The sequence below is a fragment of the Pleurodeles waltl genome, chromosome 6 (genome assembly GCF_031143425.1).
Source record: "Pleurodeles waltl isolate 20211129_DDA chromosome 6, aPleWal1.hap1.20221129, whole genome shotgun sequence".
In the NCBI taxonomy this organism is placed as follows: Eukaryota; Metazoa; Chordata; class Amphibia; order Caudata; family Salamandridae; genus Pleurodeles; species Pleurodeles waltl.
This window is the reverse complement of record NC_090445.1, coordinates 1,262,847,432-1,262,869,126: the sequence shown is the minus strand read 5'-3', so window position 1 is coordinate 1,262,869,126 and position 21,695 is coordinate 1,262,847,432. Positions and strand designations below refer to the sequence as shown.

At 42.9% G+C, this 21,695-nt stretch overlaps 1 long non-coding RNA gene across 1 annotated transcript; it reads right to left on the bottom strand.

Moving 5' to 3' along the window:
• Positions 1-1,025: 1,025 nt before the first annotated feature.
• Positions 1,026-2,357, bottom strand: LOC138300797 (uncharacterized). Its single transcript, XR_011205009.1, has 2 exons — positions 1,839-2,357; positions 1,026-1,347 (listed from the first exon to the last, which is right to left on the bottom strand). It is a non-coding gene; the product is annotated as an uncharacterized lncRNA (long non-coding RNA).
• Positions 2,358-21,695: the final 19,338 nt, after the last annotated feature.

Sequence of the window (21,695 nt, the reverse complement as noted above, 5' to 3'; positions counted from 1 at the left end):
ACACCGTGTATAGCGCGTAATGTAGGTACTTTGTACGAGAATACCAGGCAGTATTACAAAACAAATGCAACTACGCACACCTATATTACTAGACGGAAATACATTTTATGTGCAAGGCAGCTATCGAAATTGTACCCTGTTTTTTACTAAGCAGTTTTTCACATTAGTAACTTGGCATACTATTCAATTAACCTGCATACTTATCTAACTTATGTAAAGCAAGACTTTATTAAGCTGTTGTCACAGGGCCTAATCACAAAGAAACAACATTTTAGTTATTAAACAGGTTATGTTTTCTGATCGCTACTACTGTCCGTCCTGCGTGGAAGTACTGACATCAGACACTGAGATATCTTTTCGAACCAGAAAGAAAGGTGAAGAATTATCGAGAAGATATTGAGTAATAGGAAACAATGGGGCATTTCCTGGAACTCGGTCAGCAGTACAAACACCTTTCACAAACGTACTCACTGTGGCCACAACAATTATATTAGCGTTTCTTAGGGGTCTCATCTGGTTTTAATTATTTAAGTTGCTGCATGGCAATAGACACTGTAAATTGAAGTGGAAGTTTCACTTCCACAAAATGTAGATTGCTAGCCGCTCCATATTAGCGTGACTGCTAACCCCCACCAACAGGTTTGAAATAAAACAGTTTCCAATCCTGGGTTTTTGTGTGATAATCAAATGTATCCCGAGTGTTGCAATCTTAATTTCCTTTGATTGAACTAATTAGACCAACAGGGCTGAGAATAATGATTTGTAGGTGAAACGTTCTGCTCTAGAGACAGTGTCTGTAATGATGTAGAGTTAGGTGGTCACCTAGTAAATCTTCATATAGGAGGCCATAACCTATAAAGGGGAAGTGACTTGGAAGAATATTGGCTCTAGTATGACCATCATACAGCTCTCAGAGCAATAAATACATTTGAAAATGCGGCGTACTGTAGTTTAACTAACTGTATCATATTAACTGCTAAGCGCCGAGCTGTAATGTTTTGGTGACACTCAGGCACATAATCGTGTAAGCAAGAAACCAACGCATTTAATTTGATGTTATTTCACAGTCACACTGCTTAACACTTAGTTGTATTTACAAACAGTTCAGAAATGACTTATTCAGAAGGTCCCTAGGTGAATTGGGAATCAATTTCTACAAAAGTAATTGTAGGAAGTGTGGGTGTAGCGGGTCGTGGGGATATCAGAAATTTTTAGGTGATTTTATTTTCTTTAACGGTTTCTTTTTGTATTGTTTGGTAGGTCCAGGTCCCAACAGCTCTTGTGCTTAATGTCATTTCTCTTCTTCGTCCCAGGTGCGTCCTCCCACGTAAAAGGCCTCTGCGGTCTCTGACCAGGTGAAGATCCGGTGGTGTTGGACGGCCGGCGTAGAAGGTGGGAAAGAGAAAAGGAAAGGTAAGTCCGGGATTTGGGTCTTGGAGTGGGGTTAGAAAGGGAAGAGTGCGGTGAGGTGGGAGGGGTCTTGGGGTATTCACCAATCCTGTGTACGCTTTGCCCGACAAGGTCGTGCTCCCCATGAGTCGGAGTATTTTTATGTATCGACAAGGGCAATCCAAATACAAAGAAAGAGAAAACAAAAAAACTAAGATATCTCCTGTAATATAGTGAGAGTGGAACTGTTGTTAGCACAGTCCACCTCAGAACGACATGCAGTGTGTTAGAGGGGCAACTTCTCTTCTTTGAAGCTACTAATTGATTATATTGTGGAGGAATAGAAAAATTAAACAGAAGACAAAAAGGAAAGAACACACATCCATTTATATGTGTGGCAGGTTCTTCTATTTCTATTTCCCTACCCGGCTGTGAAGTCGCCCACCTACCTCTTCTCTCCTCCCGCTCCCTCCTCCCTCCGGAGAAGTGTCCGGTAGCCAGTTTGAAGGCAGGAAGTACCTCCAGGGACGTGGCAGTCAGTGTGTCTTTCAGGGCTTCTGTGCCCGTGTCGTCGGTTGTCCAGGTTGTGCGCTGCTTGTTCCCTCTGTCTCTGGCAGGAATTTTGTGCGTTTGTATCAGGCTCACTTGTAATTCCTCTCCTCTTGTATCTTTACTTTGCCTATTGTGAAGCGCTCTGACACCTTCGAGTAAAGTCCGCGCTATATAAAAACGCATTAAATAAAATAAAAACCTCCGAGCGTACTCATCTGGCGTCTTGCTCTCCTCTTCTGGCGCGGGCCACTCGGTTGTCAATCTTTTATGTTTATGGTAACCCGGACTTCCGGGTTTCCGATGGCTTCCTCTTCCTGGATGACGTCCGTGGTTCCCCCGGGGTACCCTTTTCCCACGTCATTACGGCCAGCAGGAGTAGCCGGGCTGGGAAGCACCCAGCTACAGTAATGTTAGCTGTTCAATTCGACAGGCGAAATGCTTCATGAAAAGTTTTTTTTTTTACAGATCACTCAGTTACCTGGGTTGTGCTCACAGATTGTCCCAATTATGTGACAGCCATTTTCATATCTCCCAGGTCTTGTGTTCCTCCTCCTAACTGTGTGAGGGCAAATCCTCCTCGCAAATGGGAAAGGCAATCTAGTTGCCTTCAGCATACCCTATATTTTATTTGTTTCTGCCCAAGTCTTCCCACCCTTAAGACCCATAAATCCCTTCCTTCAGTACTTTCAAAATATATCAAGTTCGCAATGGCAAAAGACAATGGAGTGGGCGAGGAGGAACACAAGACTGGGCCTATATTTATTAATGATCTGGTCATTAACATCTCACACTATCTTCCTTGTCTCTATCATAACTGCTCAGCCAGAGTCTGCTGAAAGCCAGACTACCAGAGACAAAAACATGGCAACACCCACAGAGCAATATACGCTAAACAGGTAGAAGTCCGAGAGCTCGGGGATGTCAGACAAAAGTAACCCCTGTAGCAGACTCTAAAAAAACAGAAGTCTAAGCTAAGTTGTAAGAACCATCACCTCAGACGAAGAATGCCTTCAAGTGAACAGAATCACAGGGCCATTGGTGTAACAGCAGAGATTTTTCAGCCAGATAGCTAGGCCAAAATGGAATGTCACCTACCATGAACTTTTTTCAATTTTGCGTAGCAAGGACTGTCAGGCACAAAAACCAGAGGATAGGCAAAACAACCAACCCCATCTACTGCGTAGGGTGACCAGGCATCCCAGAATTTGCTGGGGCAGTACCAGTCTTTTACCATCTGTCCTGGCTGGTTTTGGGAAATTTAGCTCCCCGGTTTTTAGAGAGGGTCGACTGAAATGGTAAGAGGCGCCTTTTATTTTTTCCAAAGCAGGGATAGTTAGCAGCTGTTATAAGAAGGCAAAATAATTAACAGGGATATCACTTGCTGTAAAATTTACATTTTGTTCACGTTTTAAGTTCCTCTTAAGTAATTCTACACTGATGAGTGCTGCCATTCTGTGTGCTCAGTTGAAGTAAAATTGTAGTCCTTCTTAAAAAAATCCTAGCTTCAGAAAAATCAACCAAAAGACATCCTGGCCTTCAGGAGCGGAAATTGCTGCACAGAGAGATATGATGCCTTGTGGTGAATGCCAGGTATCCCTGGAAACCACAAAGTTGATCCAGTTGCTTTCAACTAAGACCATTACCATCAGGACATAGAATATGTGAACCATGTATGAAAAAAGCAATACAGCACAAGTGGCAGCAGAAATGTAAAAATACAACCTTACCCTGCTTAGAATCAGCAAGACCAGATGGGCATTTTCTGGACAGAAAAGACTGTCTCCAGGAGGTATGCTGCTGTATTCTAGACATAGGGAAGAGAACAGCTCAAACACCCAGGTAGTAGCACCAGCAATCTACAGAGCTCTGATTGGATATGAAGCCCATGGTCCCAGAATCATCAAAGCGACCTTCCACACAAAGGAAAAGAGGATCAACAGGAATATTATCTAGTGCTTTGTGCCACAAATGACAGCAAAGAAGAGGAAAAAACAGTTATACAACAGACTGCACTCCATCCTGCCTTGACACCACCAGACTGATGTGGGACCTCAAAGCCAAGACTGAAAGCAACAACACTGGGTACGAAGAAGCCATAGGCAATCATGGCCATGTCGACATGAATGAGAATGATGAAAGGCTGAAAGAGTTCTGTGCCCTGAATAGTCTGGTGATAGGAGGTGGTATATTTCCACACAAAGGAATCCACAATGCAACATGAGTGTCATCAGACCATTCAACAGAGAATAAGATTGACCATGTATACATTGCCAAGACGTTCCAGAGGTCCCTGCAGAATGTGAGAGTGATGAGAGAAAAGGAAGTGGCGTTAGACCATCACGTTGTCGTGGACAGGCTAAAGCTAAAACTGAAGAAAGCATGGATGGAACCAACAAAACCAGAGCGAGAGCTATAACACAATCCTCCCCAAAGATGCACAGAAATTGAGAGAAAACTCAGTCTTCCTCTGTATCAAGTTTCAAGTCCTTCAAAGACTAGAGGAATGTAGAGACCCAGTATAAAGTCAGTGGGAGAAGATCTGCGAAACAGTGACATCATCCTGCCAAGAGGGGCTGTGTCCCAAGGAACACCAGTATAACAAATGGATCTTCACTGAGACTTGCCCAAAAATCAGAGAGAGAAAGGAAAAGAAGTCTGCATTTACTAAAAGCTGAACAAGAGCAGATAAAGTGAAAGCTCAAGGCAATATACACCAAAATCAACAAGGAAGCAATGAGAAGCTTAACAACAGACAAGTGAAGGTCTTACCACAGAAGCCCAGGAAGCACAAAGTGATGGATATCTGAAAAAAATCTATGACCTAACACAAAAACTCCCTGGAAGAGACAGTAAGCCAGAAAGACGTGTTAAAAACAAAGCTGGGAAGACAATCATGATGGCCAGCAATGAAGATGGATGAAGCACCTTGAACAAGGGCTGAACCAGCTCATGCCACAGGCTCTACCTGACTCACAGCCAATGATAAGAGCTTGCCAATCGTCTTCAGTAGACCAACCAAAGAAGAAACCTGGTTCCAGGACTTAATAATATGACAATGCTGGAATGAATCACTTGAAAAGGCTTTGGAGGAAGCTGCAGGACAAATCAAACAAGAAAGAGGCAGTAAATTGTGCAGCTAAAGGCCGCATACCAATGACCCTTAACACTTAACCCAGTGAAGGAAAGCCAGCTAACCATGAAAAATACAAGAGACAGGTAAATAAAGACTACTCAAAATAACTTTGTAGTCCTAAAGGAATACTTCAAGATGACTAGAAGCAGGAGTCACTGACCAGAAATACACCAAACACAGAATTAACAACCAGGGCCAGACAGCAAGATAAACAGTCCACACATCACTGCCCCTACAATAATGGTCCTTCCAGAAAGGAAGGTAGGGCTTTTCTTTTTGATTTCTTCACACTTAGAATATATTAGGGATCCACCTAAAGCCCTGAAGAACATCCAAGACCAGTATATGGCTAAAATATGGCAGAAAAGATGTTGGCTAACCATAAGGATGTCAGAGACATTGTACCCAATAACATTCACTAATTACACTACATAGTATTTTATCTGTACCCAAAGTACCATCTAACAAAGGAAATCCTCATAGTATAACTTAAGGGATTGTTATATAGAAACTGTGTTCCTGACCGCTTATCCAGGAAATTACTATATCTTAAGAACTTCCTCAATGATTGTGAGGTTGAGTGGCTGATAATAAAGTATGTCACATTACATGGTGAGACTAATCCCATGATTAGGTGATCACCTCGAATGCATAATATTAAGGTCGAGAGCAGTAAAGAGCCCTCTCCCCCGAGAAAGACCCCACCACTATCTTCGGTGGTTATGAATTCTGGGAGGCAGTGATGTGAGTCAAGCGCTCATTTCTCTCCTTGTGACAGTAGCTTACAAAAGTCTTCCCACATGTATGACCATAGTTCAAATGATAGAAATAATTAATAAGTATTAATAATTTTTGAATATTTATGCCATTAGTAGCACTTCTGTCCTCAAACTCTCAATCTACATTTCTCAAAATGCATTGAAATGCGCATCTTTCACATAAGGTCTACTTTACTAATACCTGCACATGCAAGCACTGCTACTTAACGCATTAAGGTAAGCAAGTCTAATTTCAAAGCAATTAGCTAAAGATAATGTACTGAATCCTATTTTGATTTAGCCAGTAATCATTATTCCACATTACCATAACTTTATTTAAATTAAAATTGGCAATTCTACAATAGTGTAAGTACCCACACTGAGGAAAATTCTACAGAACTGCCTTTTCATCAGCATTAGGTTTATGAACTCCCACTTTCAGTGCAGCGTTTGTTTGAAACATCTCCATGTTTCGAGAGGCAAGTGTAACAGGCTGTAACCTCGGTAGCTATGAAGTATCAGCTGGGGGTGGTGGACTTTATTTCTTAATGCTTTTCCCCATTTAACACCATGGCACCTCTATGTGTAGCTTTAGGATCAACAGTTCTGACACTAACATCTCTGAACAGTTTCCCCCAATACTCAAAGCCTGTCAAAGGTCCACTTGGTCTCCGTAGCAATTGATCTTTCCAGGTCCATAACTGCACAATGTCATACCGTTGTAAGCATACACTGAACTTGATCATGGCCATGCTCAAGGTAAGATTGTGAATGAATGTAAATTTCATACATGACTTCTCTGCTATACAAATCTCCTAATGGTCACATCATCTACACATAATAAATGAAATCTCAATTCAATGTTTACTAACAGCTCCTGCATGAGAAGGAAAGCCCCCTTCCTTGATTCTTTTAGAATCATTTCAGTGTTCCCTTTCCCCTTCTAATAATAGGAAATAAAGCCTGCACAGCCAAGGCTTATTTGGCAATGGCCCAACCTAGACACAGCCAGCTGCGAAAATGTTCTACAAATTTCTATCCCTGACCTGCTCGGTGAAGTCTCCAAAAAGTATACTACATTTAATGATTGAGTAAAAGAGTCACTAGATAAGTTAGTACCCAAAAGACTGAGTAAGGATGCTCAGCCACAGGCAAAAGCCTTGTGGTCCTTAGCAGAACTAGTTGAACTAAAGAAAGTTTCTAAAAAGAGAGAAAGGAAGTGGAGGATAAGTTATGATGAAACAAGCACATTTATCCACAAACAAAAATATTTAAAAAGTATCAATGTGTCATAAGGATGATGCGGATGGATAATACTAGTTCTAGGATCATCCAATTCCTCAAAGGAACTTTACAAAATTGTTAACTTCTTTTTTAAATGGGCTCAGGTCCTCCACCTTCTGAGTCATGATGTAACCTACTAGATCATTATTTTCTCTGGAAAGAAAAGAGTATTTATTACAAGTTCGCTGGGGCATCAGAACACAAGGATACAATAAGGATTTGGCTGATTTATTAAAGGGAGAACTTTTCTCATTTCCACAGGTCAGCAAGGATGAAATCATGAATATAGAAAAAACAGTGAAATCAGGCTACCCGCTAGACCTCATACCCCCTTAAATCCTATTGAAAGGAGGGGATGCTATTTTCTCAGTACTTACCGATATATATATATATAATCTTTCACTGGACAGTGACAGTGTTCCAGAAGCAGGAAAGCACTCTGTCATCAGATCTTTGTTAAGCAAACCATGTTTGGACCCGGTGTTAGCCGAAAACATAGGCCCATTTTCCTCCTTTCTTGAGTTAGCAAAGTTCTTGAAAAAGCCATTAATGGCCAACTTTCAGTATTCTTTGAATCTCATAATATCCTGCACCCCACTCAAACTGGCTTCCATCCTGGGTGCAGTAGGGAAATAGAGCTCCTTGCAGCCACTGAGGAACTGAAATGGACCCTTGTCTAAGGTGGATCAGCTGCTGTCATTCTGCTTGATCTGAGTGCAGTATTTGACACTGTCTCTTTTCCAATTCTAAGATTGGAAGGGGCCAGGATTTTGCAGAGTGTGCTAAAATGGATTTTCTCCTTTTTAAATAACAGAAACCTTCAAGTGAGAGAAGGGTCATATCACTCTGCCACCCATCGTCTCAAGTGTGGTGCTCCTTGACGCTCTTCTTTGAGCCCAACGCTTTTTAATCTCTATGTTCGTCCACTGTCAGGCATCATTTGCTCCTTAGGTTTTGCTATGGTGTCTGATGTGGATGACACACAGAACATTGTTTCCCTCACTCCTAACACAGCATTGATTTCACAACAAGTTAACTGTTGCTTAAATCAAGTTGTCGACCTGATGACTGCCAGTTGCCTGAAGTTAAATGGTGACACAACTGAGGTTATGGTAGTCAGCAACAATCCATCACTCTGCAATCAGCTAAGCTGGCCCTTCTCCTTGGGTGACCTCCCCCAAGTCAGAAGTTGAAAGCTTGGGTGTTATAGCGGACAGCAAACTCACCATGGGGGCTTATGCCAAAAGGCAGTTATCTAGCTGTTTTGGCCCTCTTAGGAGCCCTCAGGATTATGCTTAGTTAGTTATAAGTTTCTGTTCAGAGAGTGGTTGTTCAGGGCCTGGTACTGTCCCGTCTTGCTTATGGGAATTCTCTCTATCTGGGAAGTCCACTTCAGGTAATACAGAATGCAGCACATCGAATCGTTTTGGGCATCCCTAAATTTCAGGCTGCCTCCCCTGCACTTGCCACTTTACACCAGTTACCTATACACAAGAGTATTTAACTTAAAGTTCTTTGCATGATCCACCTCACTAGGCACATGAAGGGGCCTAAAATCCTTCATTATCTGGTTGTCCCATGCTGCCTAAAAAGAGAGCTAAGATCTAGCAACCTGAGCCTTTTTTCCATCCTCAGGGGGAAGAGAGCTAGGTGTGGTGGGTGTGCTTTTGCTTACCTTGCCCCCAAACTGTGGAACACCTTAACCCTTCCCCTTAGCTAGACTGACAACCTACTCAGCTTTAGGAAACAACTCAAGACTTATCTGTTTGCTTAAGATTATTATATAAACCTGGTAGACCTCACAGCGCTGGGAAGCCTGTCTGGCAGGCATGCACTTGATAAATTCCTTGATTTTAATTGAATTAAATTACTTCATGTCAGCAATGATCTTTAAATTATTTAGTCCGTCACTCAGTCATAGCACCTTTATTCAGAATTGTATAAATCCCAAAAATCATAAACACAACACACAACAATGCATATTTGTGCACAATTCACCATCCCAATGCATTCTGGAATTTTCCAGGTGATAGAAAAGAATATACGGTAGCATAAAAACAAATATATAAACATTTGAAAGTTGGCAAAAGAATATCTTCAGTCTATATAACATCTTCAGTGTAATTTGCTTACTGCACCATCTAAATGACCATGACCCATAGGCAAAAAATGCTTTAAAAAAGAAGCGTGCTTCCATCCTCCAATTTATTAGTCATTAAAATTTCCAAGCTGTCCCTACACTGTTGACGGAGAGGAACCTGGTTATATCTCTTTCTCAAAGCCAGAGATGTCCTCATAACATTTAAAACTGTCCAGCAGACATCAACATTTAACAGGCTATGTAGGTAACCTACTGAATGGGATCTGAGGTTATCTTTCTGCAGCAAAGAAATTGAATACTCATACCTTGAAGCATTATATAGCGAATAAAACAATGTAAAGTGACACAAGCTTTGAGAAAATAATTGGTCACACCTACAAGATGCTAAGTCTCAAGACCAACTGCATAGAATGGGGAAGACTACTATAAATTAGATCATGCAAAATCTAAAAAGTGACAAATGTCGCCAATGTGAGGAATTTGTCACCAAAATCAGGTAGGGTTCAGTGTCACTGGTTCTCAATAATGGCACATATCTAATTAGTGCTGGCATGTATTGTGCTTTCCTTATGCTGTCATTCAACCAGTAGTTTAAGAAACTGTATTTAACTACCTTTTTGAATTTTGAGGCAATAAGAGTGGGTTATCAAACAGCTCTTTCAATTCAATCATTTCAGCTGATTATTTCAAATAAGCCAGCCTGGGAATCTGAGCAACCCTTGATAAGACTAGGCAATCAGCGATGCAAGAACAGACTAAAGAAGCCTCATGGTTTGATCAGACCTTAACACAAGTTAAAATTAAAATTATTTACTTTCTTCAAGACTGCCGACCACATTGTGAAATTTTTTAGCTGGAGTGTGTCGAGGCCCAGACAACATGACAAAGGATTTAGCATGATTAATTTTAAGATATAACATAGCAATGTAGCTTGAAAACTATTCAATAGAAATTGTAGGCCATTTGCTGTGTGGACAATTAGTATGGTGTCATCTGCGTATAATAAAGTAGGAATTTGATGACCCCCTACACACAGGATGTCCTTCCCTAACTCAACCAGAAGCTTGGAGATGCCATAAATATAAAACAAAAATAGAAAAAGGGGAACAATGCTACCTTGCTTAACTCCCTGGGTAGATTTTATTGGGGGGTTAGTTCACCCTAGAGGCTGAAACGTACTTTAACAAACAAATTCAGGTGTAAATGATTAAGTATTGATAAAAGACCTTGCTCCACACCCATCTCTTCCATCAAGACCTATAGTTTAGCACAGTTTAGTAGGTCGAAAGCTGTAGACAGATTAATAAGTGTAGTGAACTCTTTTAGCAAGAACTGACTAAGTTAGAGACAAGTTAAGTCACTAATCGATTGTTCCTACCCCTAGCCTAAAACCCAACTGTACATTTGACAATATGTTTGTTCTGATGCCCATAATTCAAAGCACTCAAATAGCACTTTTCTATGAATCTTCATGTTTGAATCTATTAGGGAAATGGGTATATAGCAAGACGGTGACTGACTGTCCCCCTTTTTATAAACTGGCACAATAATAGCTGTTCTCCATGGTTCCGGAATATAACACTTTGCAACATTCCTGAAAACAGCACTTTCCACAGTACACATTTTTATATTGCTGCCTCTACTTCACCTACTTTAAAATTCAAAGAGTGAACTGATGGCTGTAAAATGAGCCACCCAATTGACATCAGGGATCGCTACCTTAATTTTGGGGAGACTAGAGTCTGAAAAATGAGGCCGATTTATGGTGGCCCTGAAAAGTTTGTTATCTTTTAATGCTGCAGCTTTATGTAAATCTTCCCAGGCTAAAGCCTTAATTCCCTTTTCCTTTCTGCTAACTTTTTATATGATTGTCTGGCTATTTTAATTTGTGTTAATGGGCAGGGGGAAGTTTCCAGAACACTTTTCAGCTTTTTGTGGGCTGCTGAACATTTGGTGTTGAACCATCTAAACAAAGGTTAGTGTATTTGATGTACATCCATAGTAAGGTTATCCAATATTGCTGTGCAGAAGCACTGAAACACAAGTTGTAGAGTCAGACTAGGAATATTTTCTGACCAGCAAGTAAAAACTAAGGAAGGGTGCTGAGAGACTAACCATCTCATAAAAAGATCTTGATTTACCCTGACCCATTTCTTTTTTAAACCCTTTCTATCCGGAAATATCACATCCGTTTGCTTGCCTGAGGTAATTCGGCATAAGTATAGTCTATGTATAGTCATAGAAAAGGTAGCCAGGTAATGCAACATAAACATAAAGGGGGTTATTCCGACCCTGGCCGTCCATGACCGCCATGGCGGAGGGCGGCGGATGCACCGCCAACAGGCTGGCGGTGCTTCCTGGGCTATTCTGACCGCGGCGGTAAAGCCGCGGTCAGAAAAGGGGATCCGGCGGTTTCCCGCCGGTTTTCACCTGGCCCAGGGAATCCGCCATGGCGGCGCTGCTTGCAGCACCGCCATGGGGATTCCGACCCCCTTCCCGCCAGCCTGTTTCTGGCGGTGTCCACCGCCAGAACCAGGATGGCGGGAACGAGTGCCGTGGGGCCCCTGGGGGCCCCTGCACTGCCCATGCCACTGGCATGGGCAGTGCAAGGGCCCCCTAACAGGGCCCCACAAAGATTTTCACTGTCTGCTTTGCAGACAGTGAAAATCGCGACGGGTGCCACTGCACCCGTCGCACCCCTGCAACTCAGCCGGCTCCATTCGGAGCCGGCTTCCTCGTTGCAGGGGCTTTCCCGCTGGGCCGGCGGACGGCCTTTTGGCGGTCGCCCACCGGCCCAGCGGGAAAGTTCGAATGACCGCCGCGGTCTTTTGACCGCGGTGCGGTCATTCGGCGGTAACCGCATGGCGGGCGGTGACCGCCGCCCGCCGCGGTCAGAATGACCGCCAAAGTCTATAATGCTCCCTGCATGACAGCCTGAAAAGGAAGGGAGTCAATTTCCTTCTTTGCTTACTGTATCACTCATGGGGACAAAAAAGTGTCTTCGGATGAAGCTATGTAAGGCTTCCCCGTATGAGTCGTGAAAAATGGGTAAAATTTCCCACATTATAATCTGTTAAACTACAAAGCTGTTTGCCATTCAGTTTACAGAGTTTTATGCTGAAGTCTTCTGCCCAAAGTAACAATGTTTTGTGGTTTGTCTTCAGGAGGAATGATGCCACAAAGTCATCGAAGGGGCCATTAACTTCTGGTGCCGGAGCCTTAAAATCGTTATAATAAATACTTATCACCATAATATCAGAGTCGGTTGGGCAAGACAGTAAAATTACCATAAAAATGGAGAAGGCCAAATACTATACATGTCTAAAAATGGAATCTGAACTGAGACCAAATTCGCCAAGCGGCCCTTGGGCCTGCCTTCTTGCGAAGAACATGCTGGCCCCCAAAATACTTGATAACCATTTAAATGAACTTCATCTTGCAACCATGTTTCTAGTAAATATTTTCCTTATTTATAAAATGTAACCAATTAGGATTATCCAATTTGGCACATAACACAGCAAATGTTCCAAGAAAGAAAGTTACAACCCCCCTTTAATGGGGGCAAGAAAGGGCCCCTTTCTTTAACATCTAAGACTGCTGATAACCATGGCTCAATGGCATCCAGGCATAGTCAGTCCATTTGATCCAGATCTGAAATGGGCTCAAATCTGTTTGCAGTTGGCACCATGCAAGGGGATGGAAATGTGGAGGAACTTTGGTCGATCTATAAAAGAAATCCAAAGGCAGGGCTTCTATCCAGCTTTGAAGATGTTTAGGATGATGTAAACCAGTTAAATTTTGTTCTACCAAATCCGTCGCTTTTAAAACTTATAACAACACAATCAGTAGCCTCCATTTTTGGTATCCTTCCTACCCAGTCCACTCTTTTAACATAAATGATATAGTTGTGAATTATACCCCACCCATTTGAGTTTTTATTTAACCAGTGGGCCACCATATTTTTGAATTGGTCATAATCTTTGTGTGAACCATTTGTTAGTGGTGGAAAACCTTTCAAAATTAAAACATATGACCTAGCTTGCAGAGTCAACTGGAAGACATTGCTCTTCTGATGCAATTTTTGGCAGGTTCTAGGTGTCCCAAACTTTACACTTATACCATTTGTGACTCAGGCTATCTGATATTCAGCAACGTTTTCAGTATCATTCTAAATGTTTAGGGCTGTGTTGTTTCTGGCCCCTGCTTTTCCCATAACATTCCAATGTCTGTTACTTTGTCCACCAGATAAGGATGAAACTAAGGGGCACATTTAAGAGCCCCTAGCGCCACCTTAGCGCTGCCGAAGCATCATATGTTTGATGCTAAGGAGGTGCTAAAGTGGCATTTTCCAAGCACCATACTTACAAAGTGGCACTATGCATACAGTGCACCACTTTGTCAACCCTTGCCCCACATTATGCCTGTGCCATATGTATTGTGGGTCATGAAGTGTTCAATGTCTGGATAGAAAATTTTATATGTCATGTTTTCCATAGATATATGTTTGAATACTGTCCAGAGCTCTTTTGCCATGGCCGTGATGTTATCCAGTGAGGATTCTATGCTGGATGTTGGACTGGATAGCAGCACGACCTCGAGCTCTGGATTGCTCTTCTTGGGTTTGTTTATATGTACTTACAAACTGAATAAAATTCAACTTCAATTTACTTTGGCTCTTCAGTTTTTCCTGTTCTCCTGAACACAACATAATTTGGTGATGAGCTTAGGTGCCCACAACCATAGCTTCGACCCACAGAAGACTCACAATGCTTTTAAAGTACATTACAGTAACTTTTGACTTTTTAAAACATTTTTCTTCTCCGATAAGCATCAACAGTTACGTTATGTACATGGAATGATTGAACATATATACTGCAAGGGAGTGCTGCCGAAGAAACTCACCTGCATTTCTTGAATAACATTTAGGCTTGTGCTGTAACGGTCCCTGTGCATCCAATGCCATTTAATCTGAAGTAGACGACAGGGGAACATTTCAGGATGCAGCGTGATTTACATCAGACGTCAGGTGCCATATTTGGTTGGTCACACGGTGATCTACACACCCTGTGCGTACGGTGATTCGCACACCCAATTTTTAATTCCTGGTTTAATTAACCTGAGCGAATGGTGATTCACACACCGGATTTCTATTTCCTGGTATAAATTAACTTGTGTGAACGCTGATTCACACACCGAATTTTCAATTCCTGGAATGAATTAAATACAATTTGGACTCCTTTTTAATTTATATTAGCATTTTTACATCTTTATTTTCATCTAGGAATATTTATTTTGTTTTATTTCAAGCAAGTAGAGGACGAAAATAAATTTAAACACTATATTTTTGCGGAGTCATATATGATGTTGCTGACATATTGATACATGTTTTTCTATTGCTGAATAATAGTAATTTTATTTTTCATATGGCTAACCAAATTCATCCAATACAAATGAATGCTTTTCTTGCGTATCTAGCACTTAAATGGCCAAAATGGTTTAGGTCTTTTGAAAATTATTTAGTTGCCATTGATGGATGCTTCATTCTTTGGATTACTGGATGATACTGGCCAGGAGATTTTTGATAATTTGCCAGAAGTTGAACCACTTCCTTCTCAATTTCTACCGTGAGATGTGTACACTGAAGCTGTCAAAAGGCTTGAGAGAAGATTCTCTGAACAACCTAACATTATGATTGAGAGAGACAGTTTTTTTTAATAGGAAACAACTTGTAAGTTTGGAGAACATCTTGACACATATCTTCGTTATCAGTTTGTCTTTCACTGTTACAGCAAGAAGATACAAGAACATTTACAAGCATGTAGGAATACTACTTTAGAGGAAGTTATTGATATAGCTAAAAGCATTGAACATTCTTCCTTGTCTACTAAAGTTAGTACTGCAGCTGAAGCAAGTAATGAATCGATTTGTGTCGTTAGCAACAAAAAAGGGCTACATGATAATACCATAGGAAAATATAATATGTCCTCTTCAAAAAGATTATTATGTTACAGATGTGACTCTAAAAAGCATTTGGGTAATAATCCGATTTGCCCCACTATCAACAGGAGATGCAACAAGTGCCAGAAACAAGTACACTTTCATATCGTATGTAAATTTTGCTTTAAATATTTAAATACATAACTGAAAGTCAATGCGGTGGAAGCTACAGATTAAGGCCCTCATTATGAACACGGCAGTGGAAACCGCCGTGATCATGCTGGAGGTCAAACTACTGACCGCCAGCGTCCCTGAATCACCGTCAGCAGTATATGGAACATTCCTGTGGGCTGGCGGGCGGAAACAATGTTTCCGCCCGACGGCATGTGGAGCTGCCGCCAATGTCTCTGCGGCGGGTGCAGCTGCACCAGTCGCGCAGATCACTGCCCGAAAATTGGGCAGTGACCTGCGCGAAGGGGCGCTGCACAGGGGCCCCTGCACTGCCCATGCAAAGTGCATGCCTGACGGAGGCAGCCTGACGGTGAGTAAGGGCCGCCAATGGAGGCCCTCATAGTGTTCATTATGTGGAGGTGTGGCCCCCCATGCAGGCTGGTGGGTTTTCCCGCCACCGCCAGCATGGCGGGCCACACCGCCATGATCATAATGACCGCCAAAGTATTGCAAGAAGACATGATTAACAATTTGGTGTTAACTACTGAGGATGAACTAGCATAAAATTCTTCTTTCAAAGCTCCATTAGGCATTGCTCAGATTGGTGGCATTTACGTTTAAGTTATGGCAGATTCTGGTTCACCAATAACTACCTTATCGGATGTAACATTTTATTAAATTTTTTTTTAGAAAGACCTTACTGATGTAGACATTTATCCCAAAGCATTTGGAGGACAAGACATTGATATTGATTCTTTGTTGATTCTGTGTCTGTGATGGGGAGAAGAATTGTGCCAAAGGTATATGTTGCAAAGAAAGGGCATGATATTGTTGGTTGGTGTGATCTAACTTGGTTGGGTATTATATTAAAGCCCGGTAGTGATCAACCTATACTATTAGGTGATTTACCTATTGCATCTCTTGAAAAACCTGTTGATAACACTAAACAGTGTAGTGATCTCAATGATATTGTGGCTAAATATTCTGATGTGTTGATTCAAAGGTGGGTTGTGTCAAGGGTGTCATTCATGACATCAAGTTAAAGTCTAATGCCTTGCCTACACAACACAAAGTCAGCCACTAGCCCTCAGTGTGAGAGAAGATTTGAAAGGGCTGTTAGAGGAATTGTACACAGATGGTATTATTCAACCCTGTGATTCATCTGAATGGGTATCAGCAATTGTTTTGGCGAGAAAAAGAGATGGAAGTTTGCGCTTGTGTGCTGATTTGAGGTTGTTGAATAAAAATATAGTTGTGGAATGATATCCATTACCAAACATTCAAGCCTTGCTTATGGATATTGGTGATGTTGTACATTTTGCCATAATTGATCTTAATTCAGCATACCACCAAGTTGCACTATCTCCTAATTCTTTGAAATTTACCACATTTGTCACACCTTTTGGTGCCTTTGAATTTCTCAGGTTACCTTTTGGACTAGCGTCTGGATAGAAAATGTTATATGTAATGTTTTCTCTAGGTATATGTTTGAATATTGTCCAGAGTTCTGTTGCCATGGTCGTGATGTTATCCAGTGAGGATTCTATGCTGGATGTTGGATTGGATAGCAGCACAACCCCGTTGCTCTGGATTTGCTCTTCGTGGGTTTGTTTAGACGGACTTAGAAACTGGATAAAATTCAACTTCACTTCACTTGGGCTCTTCAGTTTTTCCTGTTTGCCTGAACACAGCAGTATGAAAGGGGGGTGTTCCCCTTTTAGGGGGGCCAAAAGAATGGCACAAGGAAATCTAAGAGATTTTTTTGCATCATTTTCTCTGCACTTTTCACTCCTGCTCAGAGCAGCGCCAAAATGTTTGTGCTACTTTTGCAGAGTACATCAATAGCGTAAAAAACGTATGCTGTTGCCCCATACCCTGTGCCATGGTGTGACGTATTTCTTAATACAATAGGGAGGCAGTGGGGGGGGCTCCAAAGGGGCACAAGGAAAGTGGTGCTGCACTAGGTGCAGTACCACTTTTCTTAAATCTGCCCCTAGCTCTTCTGAATGGTGAGACCCCCAAACACTACCTGGTTCTATCACAGGTGAGGGAAGATCATTTGCAGGAGGAGTAGAGTGCCCCTTATCAGTAATGTAATGTTGCAGGGTGCTCTTCCATTTTAGCTAGGTGGGACATTGTCAGGTGTAAAGCTTTTTTTCAAGTGTTTGTAAAGCTAGCACAGTGTTTCTCAAGCCTAGAAGTTTCCTTAAGATCTTCGCTTCGCCCATCTGATGAAACATAAGGAGAATTAGAAGAAGGGGTCTGATGGCATTTCAGGGAAGCAAGACAATGTCTTTTTGCTTTTAAATCATCCTCCATGCCTTACTTCTCACCAGTTTTTAGTTTAGAGGGGACCAGGCACCTGAAGCACAATCAGAATGGTGGGATGTGTTTGCAGGGATTCATGTCTCTGCAAAAGAAGTAACATCATTCATCTGTTGTACCTGTGATTGAAGCCCCCTGTGCGTGTCTGTAAGGGATTGTTCCATCTCAATGTTCGCTTAACTACAGGGGCTGGAGGTGAAGACAGTCAAAGGCCAGTTCAATTTTCTTTATTTAAAACCCTCACTGCCCACTGGAGGAACCAGTCAAGGGTAGAGCAAGCATTTGTGGGGCCCATTACAGAGACAGTTTACGTTACATTCCTTTTCCCCAATTGGCTTCTAAAACCCTTTAGATGTTCGACAGATAAAAATCAGGGAGAACAAAGACTTAGGAACGTATTTATACTTTTTTTGCGCCGCATATGCGTAATTTTTTGACGCAAAAATGGTGCAAACTTGCAAAATGCCATAGGTTTCCGCCGTTTTGCGTCAAAAAGCGGCGCAAATGCGGCGCTAAAAAAAGTATAAATACGGGCCTTACTGTACTATCTTCAGATGTAAATGGAAAGGTAGTGGCCCAGCCCAAATACCTCCCCAGCCATTGACGGGTGTATACAGGTCTGGTCTTGGCACCTAGAGTGCGTCTCATGTAGCGGTAGAATGAAGTGCAGTGGTAGAGTGAAGGAGCTTTTTCTAGCACGTCACCAGCCCCCTACTCCTCATAGCAGAAAGCCAGAGGGGGGACATAGTCCCACCCCAGCAGGAGCAGAGTGCAGCAATGTCTGGAAGGTGCACCCCATGCTGGTGTGGAAAGAAGGTGCTTTTCTAGTGCATATACCAGCTCCCTCCACCTTGTGGCAGAAATCCTGTTGGGGAACATAGTCCCACCCCAGCAGGAGCTGAGTGCAGCAAAGCCTTGAAGGTAATCCATTTCTTACTATTTTCTTTCATTCTGAAATGGGCATGCTGCATCATAGGATTTCAATGGCATGGTAGTTGTGAGATTAGTTGGTGTCAGACACTTATGACAACTCTGTTGCGGGCAAATCATTATATGTAGTTACCCACTTTTTGCCCAAATGCCAGGACTTGGTCACCACCCTGAAGTAGCAACTAATTGCCACTATACACCCTATGGCAGAGTCTTTACAAATTGCATAAACACATTCACACCTTATACAACCCTTTCCTCTTTCACATATGGCCCACAACCAAGCTAAAACTTCTGAACCCATAAGCATCAATTATTCTGGGGTGGAGAACTACTCCCAGCTATGAGATAAAGAAGAATAAGATGTGGGCATTACTGTTTCGTCACCAATTCCTACATGTGTTTGCCTTCTGTTTGATGGTTTTTATCAGGTCATATACCCTGTTTATAGTAGGCAAAGTATCTGGGTGAATTATCCATGCAATGTTTGTAATCCCCAAGGGACAACTGGAATGATACCCTAAATGTGGTCCACAACCTTGCAGTCGGTTAACCCTGGCTTTGTGCAGTAGTAGGAAAGTGTTAGAAAGTGTGGGAAAGTGTTACATATAACACAAGCATGACATGAATGTTGTTGCACTTGTGTTCTAATGTATTGGGCTTTTATTGGATATTGTTGTCTCTGAAAGGTGGAAGGGGCATTTTGCATCTCAAAGGGCATAACCCGAAACTGGTAATGCCCTTTTGGGGTGGAAAATGCAGACTTCTCCTTTGCCCTTTCTGTTAAGGCAATCTGCCAGTACCCAGACGTTAAGTCAAACATGCTGAGAAACCTAGCAGCTCCCAACTTACCTATGAGCTCAATAGCTCTGGGGATGGGGTGCGCGTCAGTCTTAGTGATGGTGTTGAGTTCATGGTAGTCCACACAGAACCTCGATTCTGGGGTGGCACTGGTGACAGCAGTGTTTGGGACCAAGAACACTGGGCTGGCCCAAGGACTGCTGGAGAACTCAATTACCACTAAATCTAGCATTTTGGAAACCTCATCCTTGATGCTGGCTCTAACATTGCTAGTCACCCTATAAACCTTGTTTTTCACAGGCGGACTGTCCACAGTGTCCACATCATGGGTACATAGATGAGTGACCCCTGGGGTCAAGAAAAACAATGAGGCAAACTGTCCCAGCAACTGGAGACAGTCCCTGTGTTGCACTGGGGTCAGTGTTGTGGAGAGGTTCACACCCTCCACAGACCCATCTTTCTCCTGAGTAGACAGTAGGTCAGGAAAAGGCTCACTCTCCCCCTCCACCCCATCATCTGTTGCCAAGAGCATAGTTAGTTCAGACATCTCAAAGTGAGGTTTGAGGCAGTTCACATGCAGGACTCTCAAAGGACTCCTGGGAGTCTGCTAGTTCACCAGATAGGTGACATCACTCTTGTGCTACACCACCTCAAAATGCCCAGTCCACTTGTCCTGCAGAGCACAAGACTCCACTGGGGCCATAACCCCCACTTTTTGGCCAAACTGAAACACAACCAAAGTGGCATTCCGGTCATACCACCATTTCATGTCTTCCTGGCTGGCTTCTAGGTTCGCCTGAGTGAGTTTTCTGAAGTGCGCAGTCTGGTTTCTATAAGCCAGGATATAGTTAAACAGATCCTGGGGGGCTTACTGAAGGTTTTCTCCGAACCTTCCTTTACCAGACCTAGAGGTCCCCTCAAAGGGTGGCCATACAGCAGCTCAAAGGGGCTTATACCAAGTCCATTCTGCTGTTCCTTCCTGTAAGTGAAGAGAAGGCATGGTAGGAGGATGCCCTACTTATGCCTCAGGGGTTCTAACAGACCTATAATCATGCCTTTCGGGGGGCGGTTGAACCTTTCAACCAACTCATTTTCTTGGGGGTGGTAAGGAGTGGTGAACTTGTAGGTTAACATGCACTCCTTCCAAAGAGACTTAATATAGGTAGATATAAAGTTGGTACCCCTGTCAGGTACCACTTCCTTGAGGAACCCCATGTGGGTAAAAAAAAAACCATCAAGGCCCAGCACACCACAAGGGCTGTAATTGACCTCAAGGGGATGTCTTATGGCTCCTGGGTCCACCAAGACCAGGATAAACCTGTAACACATGGCTGTCTTGGGATCCAGAGGCCCCACAATGTCAATGCCCACCCATTTGAAAGGGGTGCTCATGACAGGAAAATAATGGAGGGGGGCCGTGCACTTACCCTCACTCTTGCCACTGCCTGACAAGTTTGTTAAGACCTACAATGTGTGTCAGAGTGCCATTTGGGGCCAGTAAAAGAGATTGACAAGCCTCTCAAAGGTCTTGTCATGCCCCAAATGTCCTTCTAAAGGCACATCATAAGTCAGAACCAGTAGGAAGGCTCTGAAGCACTGGGGTATCACCAGCAAATGTGCTGCCCCGGGCTCAGCAACGTTAGGCTCACTGTACAAGATGCCATCCTTCCAATAGATGCAGTGTGATCCAGACTCCTTGCCAGATGCCTTGTTGGCAGCCTGCCGCTGCAGACCCTGAAGGTTATGGCATGACGTCTGTGCCTCACAGAATTCTTCCCTTGTGGGACCCCCTTCCTGCTGCCAATGGGTAAGCTCGGGCAGCTCCCCCAGTTCAGCCACTTATTCGCCTGTGGGCTCTGGGGGCTCCCCCTTAGGTTCAGCCTCCTCCCTGACTGTGGGAACTTCTGGGGCCAGTATCATGTGCCACTTGCCCTTCCTCTTCCTGTCAGGCACCTGGGCCACTCTTTCATGCTCCAGGTCATCCTGATCACTCTGACTGTCTGCCATAGACCAGGTGGTCAAACCCACCCACCAAGGCAGACCGAACATCTCCAAATGTGACCAGCATTCCATCTCACTTCAAGGGGAATCCTCCAGGTCAGTGGATCCCAATGTGTAGTCCAAGCACCCCCAGGGGCCTGTGACACATTCCCAGGGGGTCCGCAGGCCTGGCCAGCAGGAAGGCACTTCTCCAACTGGGGTCTCAGACAAACATGTCTGTGTTTTTATATTTATTACTTCCCTTCCAACAGTTTTAAAAACACTGCAACCTTCCCTGTACATCCAGCAGATTTTGGGCAAAAATAAAAATATA